The sequence below is a fragment of the Wyeomyia smithii genome, chromosome 1, assembly GCF_029784165.1.
Source record: "Wyeomyia smithii strain HCP4-BCI-WySm-NY-G18 chromosome 1, ASM2978416v1, whole genome shotgun sequence".
Lineage (NCBI taxonomy): Eukaryota > Metazoa > Arthropoda > Insecta > Diptera > Culicidae > Wyeomyia > Wyeomyia smithii.
Genome location: NC_073694.1, coordinates 35,619,336 through 35,627,834, shown reverse-complemented (window position 1 = coordinate 35,627,834; position 8,499 = coordinate 35,619,336). Strand labels below are relative to the sequence as shown.

The 8,499-nt window shown below is 41.1% G+C and overlaps 1 non-coding gene across 1 annotated transcript; it reads right to left on the bottom strand.

Moving 5' to 3' along the window:
• Positions 1-1,886: 1,886 nt before the first annotated feature.
• On the bottom strand, positions 1,887-1,958 carry Trnae-cuc (transfer RNA glutamic acid (anticodon CUC)). The gene has a single exon. It is a non-coding gene; the product is annotated as a tRNA-Glu (tRNA).
• Positions 1,959-8,499: the final 6,541 nt, after the last annotated feature.

Sequence of the window (8,499 nt, the reverse complement as noted above, 5' to 3'; positions counted from 1 at the left end):
GTCATTAAAACTTACAAAGAAACGCGAAGAAAAGAAAGATTTTATTAAAAAACATAGCATGAACTTAGTTACGCATTAGATTAAGAAAATTTATGCATTTATACAAATAAAAATTTTTTATAGACAATAAATCTTTCATATTTTAATCAGTTGTAAATGTTTTGGGCATTTTGTATAAAGTGTTTTTTTTAACATTTTACGTGAGAGTAAGTTAAATTAGTTTCCCGTCTTTTTGCGTGAAAACTTGCGTGTTCATCCATTCTGAAGATATGGCACATTCTGGAAATATGAAACCGTAAAATTCCGTTTTATAACTAGAGCAATATGGCACATGGTAGAAAAGTTTACATGAAAAATAGTTGAAATATTCGAAATTCGAGAGCGTTTGAAACCGTTATCAAATTTCTAAAATTTTTGAAAATGGGCATTCTCTCGGTTTTGTGTTCACTGATTTGGTTCGAACTTTGGAGGGTCACTATGAAAAAAATCTATCTTTAGTATCCGGACCACTCCTCACTCACTGGATTCTCCCCTTTTTAGATAAAAATTTTCTTAGTCAAAAAACTATAATTTCTTTCTATTATGACAACTATGTCTAGGAATAAACTGTTACATTATTTTCAAAGAAAATAAGTGAAGGCATCCAAAGACAGATGTTTTTGTGGTATTCAAAAAAAGAATTGCGTTTTTCGGGAAATGATGATACTTTGATTTTAACTTAGAAACCTAAACTGTTATAATTATGAATATTCTAACTAAAGCAATATGAAACAAATTAGCCAAGGAACTCAAAAAATACATAAGTTTTGGTCGGAAATGTTGACAGTTGCTAAGATGTGAATAAAAAATAACTTTTTGATAATTTGGAATCGTTAAGGTCTAACTAAAACATAGCAATGAAAGGTTTTCGTGTGAAATTTATTTAAATGTACAGTGAAATTGTTCAATTTGAAATTAAAAATTAAACTAAATTTTTCAAATGCATTAATAACATTCCTGGGAACACTGCCGCTCAAAATAATTTTTTTCTGAATTTTTTGACTAACTTCTTTCAACCGCAATGTCCAAAATGTCCATTTATTCAAAATGACCAGAAAAACTTATATACCGTACAGCCCAGTTCAATTTTTCAAATGCCACAAAATCATTTCTAGTAACATTGAAGCTGATATTTTTTCCTTGACTAGTTTTCATTGAAAATGATATTGCAGTTCTAGGGGTCCAACTCTGATGTAAATATTTAAAAAATCTCTCGACGAGTAATTAACACCCTACGGTATAGTTAAAAAAAATAAAAAAGTGATATATCCCAAATGATATTGTTTGAGAAAAAATACATCATTTTCAAGAAACTTTTCTTCTGTTTGTTTTATATGAAAAAAAAAAACATTTAATATCCTGTAACTTTCTCTTCAATTTAAATTTTTCGAAAGACAACTTTCATACTTCAAAGTTACTCTGGATTAGAAAATATAATCGATAAAATAACAGAGGACAGTATTAAACATATTAGCAAATGTTCATTCCAATTTAAAATTCTGAAAACAAACCGATTTGTTATTTGAGCTATAAATAATAGAAATAGAATACTATTTACCCGAAAATATGTCTACTGATATGTAGTTAGAAAGGTTTTATTTTGCACTAGAAATTGAGTATTGTTCTTGATGGTTTTTCAAAATGATTCGTCGAATAATTTTTTACCAAAATCATTTATATATTAACAATATTTGTTGATATTTGAATTACGATAAACCGTAACAAAATGTGCAAGGTCTACTTACACTCCCGATCGAATCATGGAAAAATAAAAGAAAATATTTGAAAATATTTATCATGATAGTTGTATGATAGTTGTATGTAGTATGACTGATGGCAAAAAAAGTTTCCCATACCGGGAATCGAACCCGAGCCTTCCGGGTGAGAGCCGGATATCCTAACCACTAGACAATATGGGACTGTTGAAAACATAAATTTTGAATCAGATTCCGTACTCTAAAGCAAAATATTTCATTCATCAATAAAAATAGTATAAGAAATCTCAATTTCATAGGTAAATAAAATTTCATAACACCGCTGGTGCACTTTAATAAGTTAACAAACAAAACAACGGATTGTCCCACTAAAAGTTCCATAAACCGTTATTTCCCGAGCAGTACAATTACCGTTACGGAGCAATTATTCGGTAATAATTTGTATGCTCGCTATGGCCACTAAAATGGAACGAACAACCTTCCTCCTCTCTTCCGGTTCCGTTTGCTGTTGCATGCAACCGAAAAGGTCAGAGAACGATTTTTTATTCGTTTCTTTAATTTTATTTGCTCTCCGCGATGGAAGCAAAACAGTGACTTTCTGCCCAATTTACCCAATCGCGGTGGCTTTCCTTCCCTCCAACCCGGGGCTGCTCGAGGTGTAACACGTGGAAATAATTTCCTTTCGCAAGACTCCGTTTTCACGGTACTACCACACGGCCCTCAGTGCCTCGTGCGGGAAGTAATTCGACCGGGAAGTACACGCGCGAGGTCTGCTTCGGGCTATGATTTATTCGATATTTAGGGTTAAGGTTAATGTGGCTTTTTCATTTTATTCCTTGGATTCTGGGAAAATTAATTGTTTCGCGGCTCGCTTTCGCGGTGAAACGCCGGGCCGAATAAACTAGCCAATGGCAATGGCCATTCGGCGGCGACGATTCGAGTTTCGCCACGAGTGTGGTTAATTACTTTATTGCGAGCCGGGGCTGAACCGGTATTCCAATTAGGATGCTCGGAAAGGTACTAATCGGCATTTGAACAGCCGCTCAAGGTGCCTTTGCTTGGGAGCGTTTCCGAAGAAATGTGGATTGTCAAATTGCTCTGTGTTCTGGCGGCTATGAACTTTAATTGGATAGAAATATGGCACAATTAGGTTGAAACTCGAGTAGAAAGAGTAAAATAGAATGAAATGTGAAATTAACTAGACGAATTATGGGTGAAAAAACAAACGCACATCTGCTGATCAACAATTCACACCTCAGCGAAACAAATCTCTGTAAGCACTTTCCGTCTGATTGTCTTTGGGGGTTTTCATTGACGAAATCCCGTTTCTCAGCAGCTTATTTTCGCACATTTTCCGACGCCAGCCAACGACAAGACAATAATCCGTCTTCATTGAGTACACCGGCCAGGCCATTAGCGACTCGCGGGAAATTAATTGCCGATACTAAAAATTTAGCCTCAGGTTTTAAATTACCTACCGCACGAAAGCGTCGCACATCGCCAGAAAATGATGGATGATAAATCTCCACCTTAATTACCCGGCATCACAGTGATGCTACTAATGTGAAACAGCAGTCAAAAAAAAATTTTTTTCTTCATTATTCGTTTGATTGCTTGTTTTTCCCAGGCGTCCAATACCGGCCATACCGACGCTCGTGCACGGGGATAAAACCGAGCGTTCGAGAGCACCCATAAGCAAGGAACCGATTTATTGTCATATGATAGACCACATTCTTGCCGACGCCAACACCGGTGCTGCCTGCGGTGTGTGGCCATCCGTACGCAAAGGTAAGAAGGAATGCGGCGAAATTAAGTCGGGATTTATATTTACAAACAATTATAGAAACCCGAGCAGCATTCCCAGACCGTCACGAATCCACATTAACGACGGAAACCGCAAATCACAACTCGCGATATCTTTTTCTCTTTCTGCCGCTCGATGGTTTGCTTTTCTGGCAGAGCGGCCGGGGGTCGTGTCACGATACCGATGATAATTGAGATTTCGAATTCATTTAAAAAATTAACGCTCGCATCAAGAATAGTTTCGGAAGAGGTGCCAAAATTGTGAGAAATTGATTGTACTATCCTATTTTAATTAGCAGATAATGTCAGTGATTTATTGCTGTTTAGAAATAAAAATGAAGCGAAACATTCGGGTAAATTCTCCTCTTCTGCCATCGTTAAGTATGTTTATGAAATGAAAAATTCAACCGGCTGCTGAATTTATAAGATTTCACTCAGATCTACCACTTTACAAATTGTTGGAAACAAAACAACAAAAACAGAATGTCACCCCACTTTCAACGAAACGAAAGAGAATTTTTAATCAACCGCGAGTAGTACCTACTTTTATCTCTTCGGCCCTGCTCAGAAATCATCAAAACTGGAGAACAAAATCAGCAGCACTAACGGCATCATCCAGACCATTATCCGCCGGTTCGCTCCGTGGTCCGCGAGGTATGAGGTTAGGTTAAGAAATGAACCTTAATCTCTTCACCTTATCGTGCGCCACAGAAACGCAACGCGAAAATGGATTCGAATGTCTTTATTGTTTTTTCCACACTCACTTGAATTTTCCACGCTTAGTGGAAGAACGAGAAGAAAAAAAAACAAGCTTTCTAGCGGTTACTTTCGCCGACTGATAAGAGGGGAAACTTTTTTTTTCTGCCATCGAGTAATTTCTAAATGAAGCGTTGTTTTTGACACGGCTCAGGAGTACCTACAGAGTAGAAAGATGGAAAAAAAAATGGTCGAGAAAAGAATTAGCCTAGTGCTTACCGCAATTTTGTTCTTACTGATAGCGCCCTCGGTTTGACTGAGGAGAGAAAAAAATCGTAGCGCGTCTGCATTATTTATGAGCAACTTACGGGAGCCCGTTTTCGAAGCGAAAAGAAGCAAAGTTTGCGAATTGCTCACTAGACCTGAAAGGTTTAAATTTTGCTTTGTTGGTTAGTAACTCCTGGAAGGATTTACAATCCTTCCATTCACTTTAATCTTTCACTAGATTAATACATTGTTACAGAGACTGTAACATTTACATTTTTTTCTAATTTATCATTATTACAGTCAAATAGTCTCGATCGCAATAAAAAATAGTAACCTAGTTAACCAGGAATGAAATCAAATAGGATTTTGAAAATTTCTCATGTTAATTTATGTTGGTATAATCCTAATCAAACAAGAAATTAATTAAGTTAAAGATTGTCATGAAATGCAATATTCGTTGAAACTTTAGAGAAAAAGATGACAGACAGAATTAGAAAAAGAACAAGAGGAAGAAAACAGGATGAAAACGAAAGCCGGAGAAAAGAAAGTACTTAGAATTAGTTAGAAGATATGTCAAACAAAACTATTAACAACAGTAATTGTGTTCTGGTGTACTGGTAGACGACAAGTGACCAGCACTCTTCTCCACGTGGCTTGTACTGTACGATAATATTGCCTGTACCAGCACGTTTTCCTTCAAGGCATCAGTTTTAAGGTTCTAGGCGCTGACAGTCATTAGAACTGACCAACGGCGATGACTAGCTTTAAAAGTCATTTAAAAATTGTTGAGATTGTTGCAAACATTGTCAATGATTATACACTAGAATATATGTTTTGTGAACATGAACAGATTAATTACTCAAATTTCTTTAAAAGATATTCCTAATAAAAACACCAGTTCACACCAATGACTTCATTTGCAACGTTTCCCTTTTCTCATGGAAGTTTGGTTCTTGAGCCAGCATGTCATGTCTTACGATCGATAAATTACACAGTGCAACATTTTTTTTGCCTTGGCTTCTATGTATGATTTTTTGATGAAGTTTGATGCGAAAATAAATTTCCCGGAGTTCGAACATATTTCAACTTAAGGGGCAACAACGGCGCCATTTTGAATTTTTGAGAAACCGGTAATTTTTGATGTTTTTTAGACGCCATTTTGTTTTAAGACCAAATATCAAAATTCCAAGAGTTTGTCCACATATTAGCATCTTTTTACCTATCTTTAAAAAAAAACAGAACTTAAATCGGACAAAAACTGAGCTCAAAACGGTGATTCTACGAAACCGGTTTTGGCGTAGTTTTAGTATATTTCGCTAATATCTTAAAGTGGTAGTCAAATTATATCTGGTAGGTGTGTGATCAACGCAAAATGTCCGCAGCCCTAGTAAGACTGCATGCCGAAACATTAAAGTACTACGAACAATCAAGAATTGAATACGGACCGGAACAATTGGCAACGACCTAGGCGACGAAATAAGGGCGACGATTGGAAGCTCGGTACATAGAATTGTAGATCGCTGAACGCCCAGGCTGACGACCGGATTCTGATGGATTAGCTAGAACCCCGCCACTTCGACATCGTTGCGCTCCAGGAGCTTTGCTGGAAAGGAGAGAAGGTACGGAGGATTTGTGGCCGCAGGGCACAGTACTACCAGAGCGGCGGCACAACCAATGAGCTGGGTACCGGCTTTATAGTGCAGAGTCGTGTGATCAAGTGGCAGGCGATCAGCGACAGGTTGTGTATGTTGAGAATAAAAGGCCGGTTCTACAACTACACTATCTTAAATGTGCACTGTCCTCACGAAGGATGACCCGATGTAGAGCAAGAAGAGTTCTACGCACAGCTGGAGAAACTCTGCGATAGCTGCTCGCGTAGAGACATCAAGATCGTCATCGGGGACATGAACACGCAGATCGGTAGGGAAGAAATACACAACCCGGTGATCGGCCCGCATAGCCTGTACACCGTGACGAACGACAACGGCCAGCGATGCGTCAACTTCGCAGTTTCCCGAGGACTGGCAGCCCGAAGTACCTTCTTTCCACGTAAGGACATCCACAAAACCACCTGGAGATCACCGGACCAACGTACAGCAAATCAAATTGACACTACCTAGTTGCGGTATCATTGCGCTCAAAACTGTCTACCGTATACCACGCGCCACATCGCCGAACCCCGCGGCTCAACATTAAGCAGCTCCGGACCTCCCTGGCTGTGGGGGAATACGCGCAACAGCTTGAAGCGGTGCTACCCACGGCGGAAGGGCTGGGCGCATTGCCTCTCGAAGACAGCTTGTGCAGCATTCGCACAGCTATCGGGGAGACCGCAACGGCGACACTAGGAGTGGAAGCACCGAGTGGCAGAAACGACTGGTATGACGGGGAGTACGAGACAGTGGTGAATGAGAAGAACCGAACCTGGGCGATATACCTGGGCCAATTACAAACGGGCACGGAACGACATGACCACGATTCTCAGACAAAAAAAGCGCCAGCAAGAGGACATGAGGAGCTGGAGCAGCTATACCGTGCCAGTGAAACGCGGAAGTTCTATGAGAAGGTAAACCAGTCCCGCAGAGGCTGTGTGCCGCAAGCCGACATGTGCAACGACGCGGATGGGAACCTTCTCACGGATGCCAGCGAGGTGGTCGACAGGTGGAAGGAGTACTTCGATGGACACCTGAATGGCGACACAGTAAACAGAAGCGGAGCAGGAACTGACCTGGGAGCACCAGCAGCGGATGACCGAGTACCAGCCCCCGATATTCACGAAGTTCTTTGTGAGATCGGGAAGCTGAAATACAATAAAGCCGCAGGCAAAGACGGTCTGCCGAGCGAGCTCTTGAAACATGGAAGAGAGGCGCTGGCTACAGCGCTGCACTGGGTCATTTCCAGGATTTGGGAGGAGGAAAAACTGTCAGACGAGTGGATGGAAGAAGTCGTCTGTCCCATCTACAAGTAGGTCGACAAGCTAAAGTGCCACAACTACCGCGGTATCTCGCTCTCAATGCCGCCCACAAAATACTCTCACAGATCCTGTTCCGTCGCCTATCATATTTAACCAGGAGGTTCGTGAGTCAGTACCAAGCGGGTTTCATGGGAGCCCGTGCCACCACGGACCAGATCTTCTCAATCCGACAGATCTCACAGAAATATCACGAGTACAACGTGCCCACACAGCACACCTTCATTGACTTCACGGTGGCCTATGATACAGTCGATCGAGAACAGCTATGGCAGATCATGCACGACAACAAATTTCCGGATAAGCTGACTCGATTGATCAGAGCCACCAAGTGATGTGCTACGTGCGTGTTTCGGGGATACTCTCGAGTCCCTTTGAATCGCGCAGAGTGTTAAGACAAGGTGATGGATATTCCTGTTGCTGTTTAACATCGCCCTTGAGAGTGTGATCCGGAGGGCGGGCATCGACACGAGAGGCACGATTTTCACAAGGTCTGTTCAGCTTCGGGGGATCCGCGGATGACTTCGACATCATATCATGGAACTTTGCGACGGCGGAGGAAACTTACGCTCGACTGAAAGCCGAAGCTGGACGAATCGGACTGCGGATAAATGCATCGGAAACAAAATACATGCGAGCGAGAGGCTCCAAGGAGAACAACATCAGCCTCCCAACTCAAGTCTCTGTAGACAGTGATGAGCTTGAGGTGGTCGACGAGTTCGTGTATCTGGGACCGCCGACAATAACACCAGCAAAGAGATCCAGAGACTCATCCAGGCAGAAATTCGATCGAATCGAATGCGACGACGCACGAAGTTGATGCTGTACAAAACCCTAATATAACCGGTAGTTCTCTACGGGATCGAGACAACAACGCTTCTCGCGGAGGACCTTAACGCTCTTGGAGTTTTCGAACGAAAGGTGCTGCGGACTATCTACGGTGGAGTACAGACGGACGGCGGAGAATGGCGACGGCGCATGAGCCATGAACTGCACGCGCTGCTTGAAAAG